General features: G+C 40.9%; 1 long non-coding RNA gene across 2 annotated transcripts in view; it reads right to left on the reverse strand.

The window, feature by feature from the left end:
- The window catches only part of LOC103360441 (uncharacterized), a 104,081-nt gene that overhangs the window by 13,382 nt on the left and 67,323 nt on the right, over positions 1-23,376 (reverse strand). Inside the window, exons 4-5 of one of the 2 annotated variants that reach the window (XR_520353.1) lie at positions 17,111-17,401; positions 11,668-11,730 (exon numbers count right to left, since the gene is read on the reverse strand). This is a non-coding gene — a long non-coding RNA (uncharacterized LOC103360441). The remainder of the gene's footprint in view (positions 1-11,667; positions 11,731-17,110; positions 17,402-23,376) is intronic. The other variant, XR_520354.1, reaches the window with a different exon arrangement.

Raw genomic sequence — 23,376 nt, forward strand, 5'->3', positions numbered from 1 at the left:
AACATGTTTCTCTAATCTCTCTCTCTATCATCCCTCTGTTGTTGCTCTCGTACCTTTTCCATAACGTGCTTCTTTTTCAGTCAACACAGTTTTTCTCGGTGTTATGTTAGAAGTCAAATGTGCTGACTAGTGGCAAGGTTGTGATGTCAACACACTGGAATGCACCTCCATCCCTCGAGGAGTGGAAGGGCGAATTTAGATTTGACTGACAACTGGTGAGTCAGGCTACTGAGCACGGAAAAGTGTGCTGAAAGCTCGAAAGAAAGCTCGGGGAGAGGGGCATTGTGACTGATTGACTGTACCTACTGAGCAATTAGAGTGAGATTAATTGTTTAGTTGTCACTTCATTGGACTGTTATTAGTCAAGGAACTCCTCTCTGGAAACCACTTAAATGTGAGCTAATTGACATAATTGTTCTGGAGATGACAGAACTCCTGTGGTATTACAGAACACAGCTCGCTTTTCCCTCTGTGGGTTAACAATGAACTAAATGGTAATTGACAAAATGTTGCAATTCAGAGAGAGGAGGCAGCAGCAAGAGAAAGAGATGAAAGACAGCAGGAAGGCAGGAAGAAAAAAAAAAAGAAGAAGAGAGTAAATCCAAAAGAAAGAAACAGTATTGTGTGTGTGTGTGTGTAGGTGTGTGTGTGTGTGTGTGCGTGCGTGCATGTTTGAACAGCATGGAGTTGAGGTCATGGAAACTTAACCGCCTGTGTGTTTTGGCCTGTGGATTAGCCAGGACATGCCTTCACACTGGCTGGAATGCTTCTTTATCGCACACACACACACACACACACACAGTCCACACACCCGTGCAACACACAAGGTCAGGCCTGGAAATTAGAGCCGCGTTTGAAACGACCTTGCGAGGCTGCTCGGTTTAACCACCTTAAACATGTATAGGATTTAGAAATCATCCATCCAAAGCGCAAACACATCCCACATTGTATATTCTTGTAGGTCAAGCTCATTGTGTATTTATGATCCTCCTAACTCATACACTTTAAATCTTGATACTGCTTTGAATTTTTTAAATGTAATTGTAAATATTTGATTATTTGTATGTCATTAATGCAATACTAACTACACTATTATCAAAAAGAAAAAAAAAAAAAAGCTTGAGCATATATATTTAAACCGCCCACTCTTTGTAATTTTAATTTGCCTGTTAGAACATTTACACAGCGTGTATCGCTGCAGGAGATCAGCAGGAGTCAGCCTCCAAAATAAGCTGTCATGGAGATTAGATGCCATCAGCAGGCTTTTGCCCAAGTTTGCTATATCATTCATTAAAAGACATCAACTTATGTGACAAAATGATAGTGAACTATGCGGTTTTCAAAGATATGAGATAAAGCAATTTAGTCTTTTTTCCCCCCAATAAGATATCTAAGATTATCAGCGTGATAAGTAAGCAGAAGTGTAGAAGATGTATTCACTTACATCTTCTGCTGAAAAATGATCTTACTTGACTTCAAGCAAAGCAGCTTCTGTACTGTGTTTACAGCTAAATCCGTTTCCAGATTTCCAAATCATAATGAGAGGCTCGAGGAAGGCGGATACACTGAGCAGCCACGACATTAAACTACAGACACGTAAAAGTGTTGATTATTTTATTACAGTGCAACGCTCTGCTGGGAAATCTTAGGTCCTGGCATCTCTCTAGCAGGACGTTGCACTCTGCCGAATGCAAAAAAAAACACTCAGAAACGGCTCAAGGAACAGGCAAGAGCCCAAGGCATTGACCTGACCGACAAGCTCCCCAGATCCCAGCCTGACTGAGCATCTGTGGGATGCATCGGAACAAGCCTGAACTGTGGAGGCTCCACCCCGCAAACCACAAGACCCAAAAGATCCGCTGCCAACGTCCTGGTGCCAGACACCACAGGACACCCCCAGAGGTCCATGCCCCAACAGTTCAGAGCTGCTTTGGCAGCACAGGGGTGACCTACACAACATTAGGCAAGTGGTTTTAATATTATGGCTGATCAGTGTGTTCCAAGTAGAAAGACATCAAGAAAGCATTCCTCATCGAAAAGTGCACAATGTTTTGCATTCACTAGTAGCACAGGTGAAGACATGGCGCTGACTTTAGGAGTTTACAACAAGTATATACAAAAAGGAAATAAAAGTGCTTGAGTCTGTAAAATGACCATAAGGGTGGCATGTTAATATGGGATCACCAAAAAAAAGTATGCTCCACACACCCTGTTTCATCTTGTCCCATCTGGAATCATTTAAAGTCACTGCAGCTTATAGAACAAGTGTACCTAGATATTTTTATTAGACAGATAATTTTAGTTTGAAAGAAAATTAAACCAATGAACACATGTGTTCAAGAGACTCTGCATTACTGAGCATGTGTCCTGTTGAGTACTGTTCATTCTCCAACAAGGTAGAAATCCACCCACCATCTGGAAAGAATTACAGTATGTTACAGTTGGGCATATCTTTCCCTCAGTGAACAGGAAATGGTTTATTTCTCCTGAGTAGAGCCTGTCCCAGCTAGGGAAGTGGCTAACCACATGAAACTAGTGTGATCCAGTCTGTTTACACACAGTAATTTGCACAGGTGAGAGAGGATGGGCTGCTGGGATGAATACAGCAGCCTTGTTTAGTCCCCAACTCCAAGGAATTGAGGTCATTTGGAAATGAATTAATTTCATTCATCAATCCCAGACTAAGATTTGTTCAGGTTTTAAATCACATGTCTAAAACAAATATTAAAGTCAAATAAAGTTATTTTAAGGTGAGAACATTGCCCCTAACTGACTTGAATACAGTATACCTGCATACTATACAGCACATATGCAGCAGTTTAATGTAATGTGTTCTTGGAAACCTATATAGCTGTAAGTGACTACTTAATAACACAACTCCCTTAAGCAAGACCTGTGGAAAAATCTGGTGATGCTTTTATCAGTGGCGTGCAGTGGTGGATCGTTTATTTCAGTAAAAATGTGCCATTATGAAAATACTCCACTACAAGTAAAAGTCCTGCATTCAAAAACTTACTGGCACCGATCAGCCACAACAATAAAACCAATGACAGGTGAAGTGAATAGCATTGATTATTTTGTTTGAAGTCAATGATCTGCCTTGAATTTTTTGGATGCTCCTTTCGCATGTACCACCCACCTAAATGTTTATGCAGATCAAGCAAACCCCCCAGTGACAAAAATGACTAAATCTGCTGAGAAACAGATCAAGTTACATGAAGGAGAGTTCCAGGCAACATCCCAGCCTCCAAACTCCCCAGATCACAGTTTGATCAAGCATCTGTGGGATGTAAAATGGTAAATGGTCCACACTAATATGTGAAGAGTTCATTTGCAAAAACAGTAACTCCATCTCCACAAACCTTCAGAAAACCCACTTTTCCGTCGTCTACCTGAGACAACATCAATCACATCTAAGTTATCTCTATTTTTGCATCGTCATTTCTACTGAGTCAAATCCACTCAACTTCAGTTTGATTGATATTATCTCAAGCGACCACACAAGATGCTGACCTGTCACAGGGAGCAACTTTGGGTTCAGTATCTTCCCCAAAAGCACATGGAGAGATCAGGGATTAGACACCTTTAAGATTAGTAGACAGCCTGTTTTACCATGGCCAACTAACCTAAAGTGGTCTCCACAAAATCATGTTCTTATCCAGCTAAACAGTTTAAAAGAGTGACCAAGTCAAGGGCAGCAGTAGTGGTTGGTGGCATGAACCAGTGGGTGCAATTACACCCAGAAGACCAGGATTTGTGTTTTGTGATCCGTCTAAGAATAAAGATTTGTTTACTTTTGGTTTTCACTCGCTTTCTGGTTAGTTTGTGTGATTAGTTTCAGAAAATGTGACACGTTGTTAGACTTTTTTTACATGTTACAAGCTTAGTTAAGGGTAGGCACTACTATTACTTGGTTACGGTTCAGAAAAGGTCATAACAGGGTTCAAGTACTCCCACTACATGTTTGCAGCATCTCCTCCATTTTCTGGGTTACCATGGTGACAAGTCCTGCCTCTTCCAATATTCAAGAGTAACTTTGTGAAAACTGGGTTGCCCAGTGCCAGAGGTACTATGTCCATTATGACATGACTCAGAGCTGTTTTGCTGGGACAAGGTAGACCTATGCAATATAAAGCAGGAGGTTATAATGTTGTGGCTGTATGTAGGTATCTTAAAAAAGTCTGCTTTTGTTGAGTTCAGAAAAACAGCCCTAGTTTCAGCCTTGTAACAATGGATTTTCCAGCTAATCCAGCAGGGCTTTAAATAGTTTATTTAGCTTAAGAAGTAGAAAAGTTTTCTTAACCAATAAAGAAACATTTAAAATCAATTCGCTTTAAGTACAAGATTTAAAAAAAAAAAAAATGTGAAAAGTAACAAGCAAGTAAAGCTGTAATACAAATATAGCAGGACAGAAAGTACATCACTGGCCTCTAAGATGCAGAGGGAGTAGAAGTATAAAGCTTTGTTAAATAGAACTGCTTAAGTTAACTACAAGTACCTCAAATTGTGCTCAAGTAAATGTACTTTGCTGTTGGTTTAATCCTGAACTCCAGGGTCCACTGGAGTTTTGTTTTGGTTTTTTTTCTAGCTATTTTTGAGACTTTTAACAAGTACTTTTCTCCAGCACAAAGCCATATCAGATAAACTGAACAAGAAAGCAAACTCAATTTAGCAAAGCAAAATGTTAGTAAAAAATAAAAATAATATCTGAAAAAGATTTTTCACCTGTCGGGCTATAAAAAAAATTTTAAAAAAAGGAAGAAGAGGGGAAACGCTTATTCAATTCGGTGTTAAATATGTTACATTTGAGCGGGCTTGTTTTTTTGTTTGTCTATTTTTTTTTTTTTCTTGGCTTCTCTGTGGACAAGTGGTTGAGTGTGTCCATTAGGTTCGTTGTGTCGATTGCTCGTCTCGTGATAATGTTGCGGAGCCGTCGCTGGCTGGACAAAAGTGTCAGTCTGACCCCGTCACATGAGCCGTGTAGTGACACAAAAAGACACACAGACGCACAACACACTCCAGCAACTATAAAAGCTTCTTATATTTAATTTGAGAGCAACTCTTGATAGAAAAAAGGGTTCACAGTTAACTTGACCTCTACGTCTCATCTATTGGATGACAACATTACAGTCTATTTGCATTTTTTTTGTGTGACAAACTAATAAAAAGCCAACTTTCTTTTTACTTTACATTTCTTCATGATTCCTTGTTTACCCCCCTCTCTATAACCTTCATCCTTTCTCCATCCATCTCCATGATCAGTGTTACCTTTTATCTTCCCTCCCTCTCTTACATTTCCTTCCAATCTCTCTCTTCAAGGTTACTAAGAGGTTACTTCATTTTGACTTTCTTTTATCTTTTGCATAACAACTCACCATCCATCCTACTTCTCGTGGATTTGACTCTCTTATGAGGTTATTCAGACTTGTTTACAACCTCTCCCCTCCCTCTCTTCTCCTCCAATCATTCATTCATCCGTCATCATCGCTGATCATCCATCACTGATACAGCCATTCCTCCATCTTTATCATCCATCTTTAGCGGCGGTTGTTTATGTCTACTTGACTCTCTGCCATGCTGTTTACTGACCGCCCTTGCCTCTTTTTTTTTTTTCTTCTTCTTCTTCTTTTTTTATTTTTTTTTTGACGACTCTCCTTCAACTCTTTACCCCGTCCTATTTATCATAACTTCTTTCATCTCTTTCCATCCACCCATCCATCACCTCAGAGCAGACTCTTTTTTTGGGTATCAACACTTTCTCTTTCTTTCCCAATCCCTCCATCCGGCTCACCTTCGCCAAAGTTTAGTCCTCTTTATGTACCTCTTTCATCTTCCCTCTCTTCCACCCCATGTTTCTCCCTTTTTTCTCTTTTTCCCTCTCTCTCTCCCGGAGAAGGTGTTTGAAGTTATTTGAGTTTATCTTACATTTCTTGTCCTAATTCCCCGCCAGTCCACTTCTCCGTCTATTCCCCCGTCTTTCCATCTATGTCTCTACCCTACATACAAAAGTTGTTTCATTTGCCGACCACATGCAGTTCAGTTTTTCTCAGATCACATGCTGATAAACGTTGTGGTCCACGCTTATTTCTCCCCCTAGATGAAAGGCAGCGAAAGAAATCACAAATGTTTGACCACAACAAACCAGGCAGCATCACCCCATATGATGGGACTGTGGGTGTGAGGGGCATAAAGTGAAGACAGAAGCATATGCACACAAACACACACACATAGTCAGATCCTGTCAGACATCCATCTCTCACTTCACTATTTATTTATTATATTTTTTATTTTTCTGCTTTATTTATGCAGCAATCCCCCCTTTCAAATTCAACTCGCACCCGCTCATCTGACTGAGCGGCTGCCCTTTCTTTTCAAAAGTGTAAAATTTCATAGACCTTGAGCAAAAATGGAAGAATGGGTGCGAGGGAGAGAGATGAAACACAGCTAAGGTAATAACCTGATTTCGCCTCAGTTGGTTTTGATTTAAGAGAGGAAGAGTGTGTCAGGAAAAACAGCAGGCGCTCTTCTGTCTCGGTTCCATGCCAGATTTTTTGAAGAGAGAGGCGAGAGAGGGATGGAAGCGCCGAATGAAAGGAGAGACAAAGTGAACAAAGAGAGATGGAGACAGTGAATCACACCCCATGCCAATAAAATGAAGTGAACTGACACAAAGAAGCAGAGATACCATTGAGAAAATGAGCATTCTACAGTGAGAGACAGGGAGAGGGAGATGGGGAAGGACGCGTGGGAGGGTATTACCAATGAATGAATTTTTAATAGCATTGAGATCAACCGTACCCAGGAGCTCAAACAGAAATAAATACTTTGCCTTCATATTTTAAACCCTCCCCCCTTTCTTTCTTTCTTTTTTTTTTTTATAAAATGTAGCAACAGTATGTTTTCTTTTTCTTTTTTTTTCTACCAGGATGGTTCTTAATCATTCAGCAAACATGACAATGTACCTGACACCAGAAAGCGAGGCGAGACCCTGACAGCAAGACAGGCAGGGACAGAGAGGCTTATGGGTAAAAACAGCGTTGCACGCCACTCACACCACATACACACCGCCAGTTGATTACCCCAGGTGTCTGCATTCACACATGAGGAGCATTTGAATTTTAAACTCCTCCAAAAACATGTGTCAGCCCTCACCCATCTGTCTGTCACCCTGCAACGCCCTGACAATAGCACGAGCACAATTAGCTTAAGCTGCGAGAATGTGCCAATTTACCCCCAATTTCCTGCTTACAGCATCAGACTTTTCTTTCAAATGTGTATTTTTTTAGCATAATATATGAGGCGTGCCATTTTCCTTGCCAAAAGCATCTCCATATCAACGAGGATGTCCCAATTTGCCGATTTTGAGGCACATCCCTATTCAGTGCTTAAAACATTACAATTTTAGCGGCTAGTGTTGCATTCAATTCAAATGTACATCGCAGCATGAAAAGCTATTTTGGTCGCAGAAGATGTTCCCTTTTTGCCGCTGGCGTGGCATTTTCTTGCAATCATGTTGGTATTTTTTTAGCAGGTGTAGTCAGAGAAAAAGATACAAGAATAGTTCCAGCCTTCTAGTTTCTTACAGTGTCCAGGTTTGTCATTTGTGCATCGTTTTCTCTGTCTACAATTTCTATGCAAGCTCAGAATGCAAAGGGACGGGGTTCAAAGGTGTTTTATGTGAATGAACTGACTTTGTTTGGGTATAGTATGCATACACTAGCATAAGCAGGGGTAGGATTATCAATGTGCAGCATATGGGGGGAAAAAAGAATAAATAAGTAATTAAACAAATAATAAGTTTATTATAACATCAAGCCCACATTACAGTCCAGTCCACATATCTATGTGGGTTCACTGCATAAAATACATCATTTTCACAAAACAAGAGTTTTGTTAAGGGGCTATTCTTGACTGATCACTTTTAGTTTAGCATTTGCACGCATGTATTTTAACCCATTTTTCCCCCCTAAACTTAGCCAAGTCCCAAAAAGATTCGATCCAGGACTTGATCTTTAATTTCTGCAATGAAGGACCCATAGTTGATAACACTTCTCGTTTCTTTATGTGTAGAGCGAAAGAAAGTCGCCATTACCGTGACATGAAGCCCACATGATGAGAAAACAGGGCAACAGAAAGAAAATGACAGCACATAACTTCGGTATCTCACAATTTTACACCCCTTATCGTGAACCTTATACATTGATCTGCTGTGACCAATGAAGTAATCACATTTTTGTGCGAGATGGCTTTGTGATATACATTAAGTATTAACTGAATAAGTATTTGCACTGAGAACCAATTGTCAACTTTTTACTTATCTTTCCTAATAGTATTTCTTTGTTCTCTGTCAATGTCTTTTACTCCCTGTGTGTAACAAATCTGCACAGTAATATCTCGCCCAGCAATATCAACATAGTGTGATTCATACAGCCTCTTCAGCAAGGCCAAACAAAGCTGCAAAGTGCTCTTTCAGTCTGGTGATGGCAATTGCCTCCTATGAGGCTTATAGCTGTCAACAAGGCTGCAGGCAGGGTACTAAGTCAGTGGGATGTCATGAAAATGGGAAAAAGATCTTTAAAATTCTAAAATAATGTGTGTGGCTTTACAAGCAGCAACCAAGCAGTTTGCCTCGTTTCCCAGAGAAGATTTCTCATGGAGTAATTGGTATGCAATTACATAAAATATGTTCATACATGCAGACTGATTTTATTTAATGCATACTAAAAGGTATGGCAAAGAAAAATGATGAGGCGTTTTACAGTGTACATGTGCAAGTTTAAAATTATTTGCAATTAAGGCACAAAGTATTTGGACAGTTTCACTTTTGTTCTTCAGGCTTTGTGCGTCATCCCATTTGATATGAAATAAAATAAAGGCTAAAGTCTTAGTATTCATTTGAGTGAGTTTAAATCAATATACATCCTATTTAACAGTGTTGGAGCCACTTATGCCAAACATGGTGCCAAAGTTTAGAGGTTCAAAAGTAAGTGGTCAGATATCCACCAAGTCAAACAAGGTCATCATGAATAATATTTTGTGAAAACTCCGTCGCAGTCAATAACTGTCTGAAATCTTTGACACATCAGCAGACGCTTTGTATCGTCCCAGGTGATGATCTCCAAGGTCTTCGCCGCAGACACCATCAGCCCAGCGCTTGTTGTGGGATTTCTCTGCCTTCAGTCTGGTTTTTAACAGTCTAGAATGCAGCTCACTCAGACCGCGATCTGGTGATTGACTCAGCCAGTCAAGGATGTTCCAGCTCTTTACCCTGAAACATTCTTTGGTTGCTCTGGCCATATGCTTAGAATTCTGCTGAATAATGAAATGTTGTCCAAGTTGAGAACTTTCCGAGCTGTATACATCTGCATCTATCCTGTTACTTCTGTCAGCAATGGAATGATCAATAAACACTGGGGTCATCAGCAAACATGCATGCATGTGGCCGTAGCAGAATCACCAGATGAGGTGGTATTCTCTGGGTCATGAGTCGTTTCTTTGATCCTTCACACTTTTTTTTCCCCAAAACTTCGATGAAGATTTCTGTTTTTGATGTTTCCCAGGGGGTTGCATGGTTGGGTTAATGCTTTGAGGTTATGGGCATGAAGTCTTCTCTTGTTCATAAATCCATGTTTTCATCATGGAGAGGATGTTGACTCATCCACAACAATCGTGCACCAGGTTGCTTTACCCTTTATTTCTGTGCACATCTGCATTTTTACACTGTTGACGTTTGCAAACCAGCGACCTTTGATACTGATATAATGAAAGTTTCGCATGTTCTTGCATTATCTGCTTTCATTCTTTCTTCATTCGTATCTTCACTCGCGCGGTCACTCCTTTTACTCCTCATGTTGAAAGGCAGCTCTTTAGTGTAACCTTGAAACGATGCAGAGCTGTCCAAAACACATTGCACAACAGAGTGTCCCATTACTTTTAGACCCTTGCAAATTGGGTATTGCATGTTAAAGGGGCTACTCTCAGTCATAGTTCTGTCAGTATAGACAAAAAAAACCTCCTCATAAATCTCATAAACCTCACATAAACACCAAATTACAGCTGTGGCTTGGCACTTTAATGCAGTATCCATTATTTTATTTTAAATTTACTATGCTGAAGCTCAGAGCCTGCATAACAAAAAAAAAAAAAAACTGCCCAAATTCTTCCAGCCTGAAATCTGTGTTGAATGATGAACGCAATAAAACTGGAGTGAAGCCAAAAGTAGACGATACGGGTGTTGTCAGTTTATGTCAGTGATGAAATTCCCATCATTTTTTAACCATTACATATGGTGCAGAAGGGTAAAAATGATCAGTGTTCCTCTTTGACTTTCCAGTTTTAATTCTAAGGAAAGGGATTGATTAAAATTCCAGCCAGCAGTTTCAGAAATCTTTTTAGTTTATCAGTGTGGTTTTAATAAGTAAAACGGATCAACAACCACATAGATCTGGGGGTTTGGTTGTTGTAATACAATAATGGATGCTTCATTAAACTCTCGGCTTTAATTTGAGTTAGATTAAATCAATAAACATCATATTTAACAGTGTTGATGATATTGGCGACACTTTAGTTTAGACAGATATCAATGAAGTCAAAAAATGTCATCGTAAAAAACATTTTGACAATACAGCAGTTGTGTACCAGGTTGTTCTGTCATTTTTTTTTTCTGTGCACACCTGCAGTTTTAAAAATTACCAACTGTTGATTTTGGCAAATGTTTGATACAGATATAACGAAAGATTGAATTTTCTTGCATTATCATCTTTCATTCTTCCGTTATTCTTATCTTCACTGAGTCACTCCTTTCCTCCTCGTGTTGAAAGACAGCTCTTGAGTGTAACTTTAAAATGATACAGAGCCGGGAAAAAAAACAACATTACACACTTTGTGTCCGTGGCGTCCGCTGCTGCGCATTCGCATGGGAGAATATTCAAGGCTTGAAGAGCAACAAAGTGTACAAAGAATGTTTTTTAAAAAAGCAGGCTGATCCAAACAGACCAAAGTAAAGTAATGTTTTCTTTGAGATGTTCGTGAGTGTGTAAAATATTTCAATGAATGCATGTTGCTTTCTTTCATTTCAAGGTTATATCATTCACTTACAACTATGTTTACTGCACAGTTTGGTTAAGTAGCTGCCGAGAAGCGAGCTGACCTGCAACATGTCCTTATAGTAATAAAAGTAGCACATAGCTGTGGCAAATACATGTAGTAGTTTTAATAGTCTTAATAGGTTTAACGGTCTTAGACGAACAGGACTGACACATATGGAGCACGATGTGAAATAATGCAGTCGGTATAATGTAAAGCTGCACCACATTTCATATCTTACTAGGAGCAGTGGCATTCTTTCCTCTACCTATTCTTATTATCAAGGGCTCTTACAATGACTCAAATTAAAACTCCCATTAATCCGACAGTGTAATCCCTCCACTGCATGGGGCAGTCTTTTCAGCCTGAGTGTGGATTAGAGAACACTGAGACCCCTGTGTTGGTGGTCACTGGTGTATAACACCTCATAAAGATATGCAGTGTGTGTGTGTGCGCGCGTGTGCGTCTCCGTCTCTTGCTGTGCTGGTGGTCAGCATTTTACAGCACCGAAAGCTCGCATGTGTGGGAGGGGTGGAGTGCTGTACATGTGGATAATGTGCTCCTTTTACTCTTTGTGGTTACCTGGTGAAGAGGAAAATCCCTGTGAGGTGGTCTTCGTGCAATGTGGACTACAATGAAGGAGGCCTGTAACAGAGGAAACGGTGAATTAATAAAAAATAAGCCCCCCTGAGTCGAACACTGTTTGACTAGTCAGAGGGCACCGAGACATAACGGAGGGAAGGGTTTGGACGAGGACAAAGTGGGGACCACATAAAATGTCACTGTTTGCAAATGTTTTGGGGCATACAGAGGTTTTACCATGGTGCTCTGAATTTATTAAAGCTTGGTTAAACAAAGCTTTCCATTTGTTAACCTTTGTTGAATCAAGAAGCACATGTAGCCGACTTGCAGTACTTCACACACCACACACTCAAGTAAAGGGCTTTTGTTTATGGTTTTTTCTACCAAAAAAAACACTATAAATCTAACTTTATTTTCTATATTTCAAAGGAATTCAACTTACTGGACACATCATTGACCTTTCCTCCAGCAGTTCATTATTCTGCTCACACTGTGTCCCTTATTGCACATGTAGTATATGTAAGTATCTACAGAATCTTGATTCCAACCCAACGATGAAAAGCAGAGCAAATGTGGCTCATTCCCTGAGATCATCCATTAAGAGCAAACTGGAGCCGGTGGACAAAAACACAGAAGGCAAATGAAAAACTGAAACAGTACTAATAATAATAAAACATTTACATGCCTCCGCTGCTGTATCGGAAAATCTATACAATCATGAAACGGTATCGGTCAGAGATGCACGGCTGCACACGTCTCACTGGAGCCCGGAATTAATATTTTCATCACGCGGTTGCAGCATCCCAAATGGGGGACTATCTTAAAAGGTGGTCCTCAACATAAAAACAGTTTATCTTCATTAGAAATAATGATGCATTGTGTTTGTGCATGAGTGCGGTTGTGCGGTTATGCATGCATGTGAGGATCTACGAAGAGATGTACAGTATGTATATATTCATAGCTGACTGTTATAGCCATTAAAACGAGGCCCACCAGTCCACAGTGGCAAACAGGCAGATATTATCTCATTCAGCAACACTGTGAGCTTATAGAACAGTAAAGCTGCCTGCTGATAGTTTATTAGAAATCATTCGCCAAGTCAGGTGTGTGTGGTCAGAACATCACGCTCTGATTCGGTCTGGTCTGTGACTTTGTCAGCGGAAAATAACAAGGACATCAGTATAGTTGTTCAGCATTTTGAGAAATGGGAACTCTCTTTCAAAGCAGCATTACAAACCTCAATAAGCAAAATCAAATGAGATTATTAATTTGTTGCGAGACGCGTTGTTTATCGAGTCGCACCAACTTATTCCCGTGAGATCGACACGTCTTGCAAAATCTTGTGTCGTTGTCTACCGCAGCCGTTTATCCGTTTATTTTGCAGGCTTGTTGTTTCCCTCCCGACGCACCGAAACCGAAGCGTTTCCAGAAAATCTTCCTGCATTAACGCAGGATAGATGTACCCTGGTCACGCTGTTAAAAACATGGGTGGGCACACACAAAGTGTCAGGTACAGTGCAGAACAAAAATCTCCTAATCTCCTAACTCTTTGCTATTCATTATTATTTTACAGGGCAGCCATCCCAAATACATAAGGCCCCTATCCTGCTCAGCCCAGTCTGCCAAGCTCCAGCTCTGGGTTTGATGTTCCTCCAACATCCAACAGGCTATGATTATTTCATTCCTTTTTTAACATAACGCATCAATTATTCAACCTTTGCTAGACCAGATTTGATTTTTTTTATTTAACAAAAATGACTGTGTGTGTGTACGAGTGTGTGTAAGTGTGTGTGTGTGCGCCTCCACCCATCTAAGGGGAGACTGAATATTCAGCGCTCTGCAAAGATAATACCTCATGCCTTAGATGAGTGATGGATGGCGAAGGGGTGGAGTAGAAGAGGGGGAAAAAACTACAAGTACACTGGAATAAATGATGACTGCATTAGCATAGGATGGCAAATGCTCCCTTCACTCCACGATAAATTGCTCCCATCCTCAAGGCAAACTGTCCACACAACAAGTGCAACCGTGACATTGGAGTGTGTGAGTGCGTCTGTGTTTTCTTGTACTAATTTCGCTGGAGTGTGCAGCAGCAGAACTGTGTGCAGACACATCGCATTATCATGCACTGACACAAATGTATTACATCCAGGTTTTGAAATGCAGTTAAGTAAATTCAAACACCCATTGGGCGACGAGAGTAAACTTTTACCATATAGATGCGATGAAGTCTGAAAAAGTTAGAACTGCGTCCCTAAAGCATTTCATTGTTAAATTAATTAGCTTGCAATGCACAAGTCTCTCATTAATTCATACCTTTACAAAAATTATCCCTTTATCCTTCGGCCTCATTTCCTCTCTCCCTCCCTCTATATCTCTCTCTCTCTCCCCCGCCGTTCCTCTCCTCTCCTCACATCCTCATCACAGCTAATGAGCCCACTTAAATCTATGCCAAAACACAAACAGCAAGAGAAAATGAAATAGGTAGAGTGCTTAGTCTGTTTGTTAAAGGATTCATCATGTGAGCTGTTTTCAATAAATAATACATTCAAACACTGACTTTTGTCTGCAGACGAGACTTCGGGACATGAATTATGCATTGTTATTCTTGGATAGGGCAATACAGGGACAGGGTGGCAGTGTGTGTTGTATGAATGTGTGTGTACATGTGGTAAATCCCTGATACACACTGCGAAGACAGATCCAGAGGCTCACCAAAAATCAAGGCATCTATGTGGACACAACTCACTGTGATTACGATTCGCCGTTTTGTTTGCGTGTGCAGTCGAAACCTTGAGCTCCGAGACGCTCAGTTTGACTTTGTGTTCAAACTTAACTCAAAAGGATCACAAACTGCAGCTATTATTATCACTTCATCTTATTCTAATCAAGTCTCTTTAATGGCTGGATGATGAAGAGCAGGATTTGTGTGTTTTAGCTCACTGGTCCTGTGTGTGGGAGGTGTGTGAAGTGGCCTCCCAGCACATTTGTGTTTACAGTATTTTTCCATTTGATCTCTACTCTCTCCCTTTTCTCCTCCTTTTTTTTGCTGCTTTTTCCTACTCTGTAGTCATTACGACAACAAAGGAAGCTCGCATTCCCGCTAGACAGTGGAAAGGTTCCACTGTGCTAAAATATGTGATTTTTTCTTCTTTTTTTTTTTTTCTTTCACCCATTTCTTGTCTGTTGTCACCGGGAAACATGAGTGAAAAACTTGATTGAAAATCAGGAAAAAGGGGAACAATTACAAAGAAGAGAAAGGCACTCATCCACCCGCAACAGCAATCATCACTGATCTCTGCTGTCATTTCACTCCACAGTAAATAATTCATCAAAAGAAACAAAGGGGGAAACAAATATGCAAATAAACCCCCGAAAAGGCCAGTAACATCGGTCTACCGCCACAAGGGAAGAACAGTGGTGGATTATTATCATGGCAGGTTATGACTGTGATGAATCTGAATTTCTCTTGTTTCATCTACCTTGACAGTACTGAAGTCACACAGACACAGAAAAAAAAAAAAAACCTGGAGGGATTTGAGGGTTTGATTGAGGAGGGGAGGGAGGGATGGAGGGATTAAGGACAAGGGGAATGGAAGGATTGAAGGAGGGGGGAGGGGGGGGAGGGGGCAAGAGGCAGGGAAGAGGGGTAGTAGACATCGGAGGGAAGAAGAAAGAGATTTGGGAGGGGATGGGAGGAAAGGAGGGAGGGAAGCTTTTGAGGGTGTATTCGACAGTGCTGTGAAAGGTAGCCATCAAGGGCTTTGATGAAAAGTGCAGGCCTTCTAAAGCTTAGGAGTGACAGCATATGATTTGGTCAAAGCATGAAGCTTTTCAAAGGTAGACATTCTCACTCCCATTCATCTCTCTCAGGTTGAATATAACTTTTGGGCTGAGCTCTGGCAAAATTCCGAATTGGTTTGACAGATTGACTGCATGTGGTATTGTCCCTGTGACTTAGAGACAGTAGGCTGCCTGGAAAAGGAGACATCTTGAAATGAAGGCGTGGGGAGGGGAGGGAGGGGGGCTGGATAATATGTAATGTTTCAACCAACCAGCCTAGATCATGCAGAAAAGACACATTTTCATCCTGGAAGTGACATAAAATGTGTGATTTTTGTAAAAGAAACCTAATTATCTTTGCCCTTGGTTCTTTAACAGTAGCCACACAAAAATCCATGATGCAGCGCCAATGCATGGGATCATTTGGGTGTTGCTTCCAAAAACCTGTTTTAGTGCTATTTCGAGCAAGAAAAGAAAAAAAATGTGAAAATGAGCACATTGCCTCATCCTTACTGCTGCAAATACACTTCACGCGGATGTGTTTCCTACATCGAGTAAAACCTTAACACATGGCAATGCAGCTTTAGTGACTGCATAGTTTTCTTAAGAGTGGTGCTTGAGGCTTATTAGCAGTTTGGCTTGGTAATGGTGGCAATATGGGCATGCTTTTCTGAGCCAACAGTCCTTAAAATCGAGGGCTGAGGGTTTACAGTCTCAGGTCAGTTGTAACAAGCCTGTCAGGTGTTACCAGTGTGTCATTTTCACTTACATACATAAATACATTATGTTGAAAATAGCATGCAATTTAACACCTACACACACGGACGCACAAACACACTCATGATGCTGCTCTTACATGTAAAAACATGCATGTGCACAAAATTGAAAACACATGCCTGTGAGGCTCTCATCTGATAATAGTGTCTCTCTCTCCCTCACACACACACACACACACACACAGACACACAGATAATAGTGTCTAATTTAGGCCCTCATATCTGTAGAGTTCTCCAGAGGACTAGACTTCATCAGGAATATACTGGTGACCTACATACTGGAAACACACACACACACAGACACACACATGCCAACATTATAACTGCACATGCTTCTGCACTGGGACACACAAATCTACAGTACAGAAATCTGCATGCAGACACATGCACAGGAACATGCCAGCAAAACCGCTGGTGAAGCTGTGCCCACGCAATCAGATGCACACATTCGCAGACGTGCAGGAGTGTAAACATGTCTATATGCTGTGTCTGCTTTCACACGCTTTCTGTTTACAGGAATGTACAGTATGCGCTCACATCCTCTCTGAAAGATCAAAAATGTTCTCACGAAGCCCTCACATAAACTGAACTGAAGGGAAACACGTATTTATGTTGAAAATTGTGAAATGAGGTAAATATAATAACCTGCTCTGGGTCAGAACCACATTGATGCTTTATGTAGACCAGCCTTCAGTGTGAAATTAAGTACATCCCATAGTGTTTTGGGAACTAAAAAAGATTGTAATCCACCATAAAATTACTTCTAAGCTCACTTTGATTATTAGTAATAAAACAATAGAACATATGCACTCCTGCCATAATCATACCTAACACATTATCCAGAGTATATCCTTTGTAATTTTACAGTTTATTTCAGGACTCACCAGCCAATCCCATATAAAGCTCCTTCATTTCGGATTCCAGGTAGAAAACAACATTCCTGAAGGCGCTTTTGCAGCTGATTTCCACTTTAAGTGCTCCTGCTGTCCGGCTGAGGGCAAATCTTGCAATAATATGTTACAGGAACAGCACCATGTTCCTGGTGAGGGGGACTGGAAATGCTGTATCTACGCTGTATTATGCATTCTGCTGGCACCAGACAGACCTCCAGTCATCATTCATCATTCATGGGCATCGTCTGTCAGCATCTCAGTCTACTAAATGGCCAAGAGGACCTGACAGAGAATGAGATAGAGAAAGAGGGGAAAATCTTAACTAAACATACCAGCAGGCCTGACTCAGACACAGTTATCAAACATGCACACGAAAGAAGTGAAGGACAAGGAGACAATTTCATAAGGGAGAAAATATATAAGGGGTGATATTTACATCTATCAAAAACATCCTAAAATCTTTTAATACCCCCGTATCCTAAAAGAGTCAAACTATATTCAGGGGCCGGTTAAAGAAACATTTAGAGCCCCAGCAGTAAGATAGCTGGCAACCGGCGGAGACATTGGCAGACATTATGGGTGACTGTCTGCTCAGCACGATGTTTATAAATGGCTAACAGAACCTGACTCATACACAGTATTGGTTTAAAGGAGAAGGAACTGAGGTTGGGACCACAACTGATTCAGAAATAGACGTTTGAACCAGCATGGAAACACATTAACTATTTTCACATTTATGGGTGGTTAGAGGGACTCGTCTCAATGGCGAAGAGAACCTGACTCATACACAGCGGTGTCTCTACTTAGCACCACAGCTAAATTGTAATAGCAGCTCTTGGAGCGAGTGTCAGACCGCAACTGATGGAGTAGTCATTCGGCGTAATTAAAATTAAAGCTGCTTTATCTGTAATATATTGACAATAAATGAAAGATTCTGTAGTAATTCATGTCTCACAATAAAGACCATCTAGGACTAGAAGGGGGAAAACCGGGTTGTGCAAGTGAAGCAATGGGATTGTTTTTATGAGCAGAAATTAACTCTTTTGTCAATCACACATGTAGCTTCCTCCTGAAATAATTCGCAAAACTTCTGTTGTTAAGTTTATGTGAACCAGAGATAATAATGCACACTGAATGGGCCTACAATGCAGTCACAGTCACTGATTATGTAATTATCTGCTGCCGCAGTAAATCAGAGCCTAATTACAGGCAGACTGCACGCACACACTGAATGAAATTTGTGTTTTCATGTATATAAATCTGACTGATAGAGTCCAAAGATTCTGGTGTAGGTTATTTCATTAATGGAAAGGACTTGTTTGAGGCAAGAGAGTTGAAAGTTTGGATATTAGTATGTTGATCATGATGTTGATTAAATGTTTACATATTAGACAGACTGACACAAGGGAGGTTTCTAGTTATCCACAAGGAGGACGTTGTTCATCTCTACTTTCGTAACTAAAAGCAGGACTGGAAAAGTTGGCACAGCAGTCTGCAAGTTCTGCTAATGCCACAATATCACAGGATTGAAAAAGAAAACACACACACAGTATACAGTGTTTCTGATGCACATTTCAGAAAACAATAGGAATAAAATGTGTCCAAAGTTTTGAAAAGTTTCTTCAAGAAAATATTTTCTTTCCTGTTGAGGTAACAGAGATTTGGCAAAACAGAAACTCAGTTTGTCTCCTGCTGCCTCTGGGCAAGACAGCTAGGAGATAACTCGTCTTTGCACCTGCACTTACCGGCTTTACTGCGATACAGAATATAGATTTTTACAACAGACTGGTATAAACCAAAGACAAACATGGATGGAAGCTAAACAAGCAATTGATCAAAGTATGCATAAGATATACTTAAACCACAGATGGTGTCGTGTTGGTCCTGTTTTTGAACCTGCAATCTATAAACTGTAACAGATTTCAATTAAATGTGTTGGAAATGGCATTATTCAATGAGCTGTGAACGGCTCCTCCATGGCCACATGACATTTGCTTTAGCATCACCATGATGGCAATATTCTTTAGTCTTCATAGAGTACATGTCACCGTCAGGAAGACTTATAATAACTTTGGAGATTCCTTGATTTTTTATTAATTTCTCCGTAACTGATTGCCACTGTGGAGTTAGATTTTTTGTTCCAACACTACTTGTGCATAACCAACTTCCTGCTTAATCAATAGCATTCCCATCAGCCTTAGGGTTTTTTTGTTTGTTTGTTTTTACCTATTTGCAAGTTTGCATGCACACAACCTAAATTAAGAGTTTCACTGCAAACATTAAACCCAGTAAACATCAGCATTGTACCAGCACTGGGATCGTCACCGCGAGCATGTTAGCATGCTAATATTAGCATTTAGGTCATAGAGCTGCTGTGCCTATGTTTAGTCTCAGACCTGTAAGCACGTCTGTAGATTGTTAATGGTGTTCCGCGTCCATGCTCATTTCAAGTTTATCAATTGTAGTTTGAAATTTTACATTTATTTACCATTATTCCTCTGTTTCATGAAATTTCAGCCAGTTGGGTACATATGGAAATGTATTGATATTGTTAATATAAATATATCAAATAAATAAATACAATGCAGCCTTGTTGACCTGTAGGCTTGATCAGTTCTATATTTTGCTTTAATGTAGTTGTTCTTCGTTTTCCTTTACTATTTCCTTCTGTGAATACTTTGGCAACACGACTGTGACATGCCATGCCAATAATACAAATTGAAAAACAACGAGAGCGGGGGATGCCGCGTGACGGGAATATGTCTTGATTACATGATGTTATTTTCATGCAATGAGACAGAAAGCAAAGGAGAGGCAAATTTAAAGGGACAGAGAATGTAAGAGAGACTGACAGACAGACGCAGAGTAAGAAGAGGGAGAGCGGAACAGACAGCGTTTTCTAATCACACGTTCAGTGTGTGCTACCAAAGAGCTGAGCCACTGTTATGTAAACCGGAATGAAACATTCATGAGCAAACCATCGCTTCACTCTCAACCCATCGGGATAGAGAATAAATGACCCATATGGTGGGTTGGCTACTATCTGAAACTCATCTATCGCAAACTGCAGTTCTGTGTTGGGTTCAGTGCACAAGGCAGACATCAAAACCCAGGGAGAAAGACAAGTACAGTATGCGGAAAAGCAGGAAAGGGGTACAACATTTATTGGCCCGAACTGAAAAAACATTGTGCTGCCAGAGCAACTAAGGTTACATTTGAACTCCAAGGAGCAATATGGAGAGGGGTTGTTGGGGGTGAAGGCAGAAGATGAAGGACAAAAAGTTGGGTACAGAAGGAAGAGAGGAATGAGCAGAGAGACAGGGATTAGGCAATAAAAAGACAGATGAGATCAAGAGACAGTTCTGACACGCTCAGGCAGCGAGTGCTTTCTGTGAGCCTGGGAGCAGCTGAGCCGAGTGGTTACACACCCACACTCATGAACGCACGTACACACACACACACACACACGCGTATATGCACAAAGTTGTGATGTGGTTAGCTGTGACTTTGTGTCTGACTGGGTATATATATGAGATGTTTAGAACGGGGCTGCACTGTAGGAAGTTGTGCCAGATCCCCAACACCACACCCCACCAGCATAAGGAGAAGGGGACTTATTGGGCTTTGGGCTTCTGTTGTGGTTTCTTTAATTCTCTCTCTTTTTTTTTTCCCAGTCTCTGACTCTCACTCTATCTCCGTCCTCGCTGTCTATCTGTTTCTCAGTCCAATGCTCCGCTTCCCCTTGGCTGTTTCTCCACATTTTCTCCTCTCTGCGGCCATCAATCTTTCTCTCATCCTTAACCCATTCATCTTTGGCTTTCTTCGAGGCACTGCGCGTCCATGAATAACATTTGCGGTGATCTAACATCATGATATCTGCATGTAAGCATTCAAATAGGCAAGCGTGACTCTGGCTCAGCAATCTGAATTCAGTCAAGGAAAAAGGAACATGAGAGGACCTTTTAGAGACAGTTTTTACACCGAGGAAGTGTGCTTTTCAGGAAAACGCATCAGTGAGCCGGGCCCCACGAATGGTTAAAGACTCTGATGTTTTGGGCGTGTTTAAGCCCAAATACTGTACCGTGAACACAAGAGGAGTTTAGATTATGACTGTAATAAGTATAGGAACCTCCTGTCAGATAAACCACACCACTCTGTGATCATGAGGTGGTGGGCTTTGTTGAGGTTTTGGTCTTCTGTTGTGGTCGCTTTGTACTTCATTGCTATTCTTTTTTTTTTTTTTTCCCTAAGATTACCATGACATTCTCCATCACTCAACCTCTTCTCTCTCTCGCCTTTTTCTTTGCCCTCCAGAGTCTGATTTCAGTTAATGACTTGAATATGAGCAATAACCAGAGCTACATACTGTCCTTTGATTTTCTCAGGCTTAAAGCTGCCCTTATGGTCCCTCTGTTCTTATAAACTCGTCTTTCTATACCTCATTTTAACTTGAAAGAAGTTCTAACCTGCTTTTTTTGTATCGCTTGGCACGCAGGCTGGTTGGAGACTCTTGAGTTTTGAGCGATCATATGTGTTTACACCCACACGTTTTGCACAGATGCACCAAAGTACACGACCACACGCACAAACACGAGAAGAAGTCTGGGTGCACTTAGACACACATGGAACCTGACAATCTGATTTTCTGTCTGTATACACACACACACACACACACACACACACACACTATCTTCTGCCCTTCTACCTCCACACACACACACCCCTCCTCTCTTCCCCCATTTCCTAAACCTCAAACACCCACACATTGACTCTTGATTCAATTAAACCACAGTCAAGTCTGGATTGTGACATATACCCCCATGGAGAGGAGTGGGAGATGTGTGCGTTCATCTGTGTTCTGTGGGTGTATGTGTGTGTGTGTGAGTGTGTGTAGGCAGATTATTACTCATGTTATGGGGACCCAAGTATGTTTAGAGACAAAAAAGCAATCAAATAATTGCATTTTAAGGGGGCTTATGGTTTGGTTTAGATTCAGATTAGGGTTGGAGTTGGGGGCAGGCAAGTACTACTAATGATAAAGTTAAAAAGAAGTCTCCAGACAATGAATGTAAGTCAATGTAATGTCCTCTGAAGTCATGAAAGCACTGCTCTGTGCCCAAAACTCTTACTACTTAAAGCCATAGCTCGAGAGAGAAAATTGTGATTCTCATTTCAGCCAAAATATCAATGATATCTGTAAGTATAACTCAATACAGTTGTTGTATTATACTTGCTTATAATAAAGCGCTTATCTCACAGGTAGCTCAATTGAGAGAAAAAAAAAGGCTTAAAGTCTGAAGTACGACTCCTGTCTCCCTTATGTGAGCAGTGAGATTTTCCTCTGGGTTAGCGTTAGGTTTAGGTACAGATTAGGGTTGGAGTCGGAGGCAGGGAAGTGCCATTGATGATTAAGTTAAATCAATGTAAGTCAATGTAATGTCCTCTGAAGTCATGGAAGTACAACTGTGTGTGTGTGTGTGTGTGTGTGACTCAGGAAACTTCGTGACCTCCTTTGCCGCGGACCTCCCTGTTCATTGTGATAATGGATGAGTGACCTCTGACCCTGTAATACATTCTGTGGCTCCCCTTACTCAGCTGCTCCCTGTCTTTCTTTCTCCTCTGATTTTTTTTTTTTTTTTTGTTATTTCTCTGCTGCCTTGTCTATCCGTCTCCCTGTCTCACTCTCAATCTCTCTTCCCTAATGAGACAGGGACTGTCCTTCCTCTGGGGGAAAGAGGTCAGCGCCCCAGACGTACACACATGCACACACACACACACACACACACCAGGATAAACACAGCAGAGACATGGATGGCACACATGCATACACATGCAGATAGGACACATGCAGACATGAACACATCCGTGCGGATAAAAGGACAAACCCCCACCAACACTGCTACTGCCACACACACACACACTGACCCAGAAATCCCATCTCTATTATGCAGAATATCAGTTAGCTGATGGTAGAGCTGATTATGCAGCTACCCTCTGCTAGCCCACAACTCCCTGGTGGATATCTGCCTTTAAAACCCCAATCCCAAATGTCTTTTTAGCATATCAATAGAGAATTATATATTCCTAAACAGTAGGACTTGCATACATACAGCTTTTCACAACTTTCTCATCTCATCATGTCACAGTATGAGCCTATTTTAAAAAAAAAAAAGAAGAAGGTAAATTTAGGCAAACATTTCTCACAAAAAGCATCCAAAAGTAACATTTAGCTGTCACACTGATGTAAAGACTACAGA

The sequence above is a fragment of the Stegastes partitus genome, unplaced genomic scaffold (assembly GCF_000690725.1).
Source record: "Stegastes partitus isolate 25-593 unplaced genomic scaffold, Stegastes_partitus-1.0.2 Scaffold440, whole genome shotgun sequence".
NCBI lineage: Eukaryota > Metazoa > Chordata > Actinopteri > Pomacentridae > Stegastes > Stegastes partitus.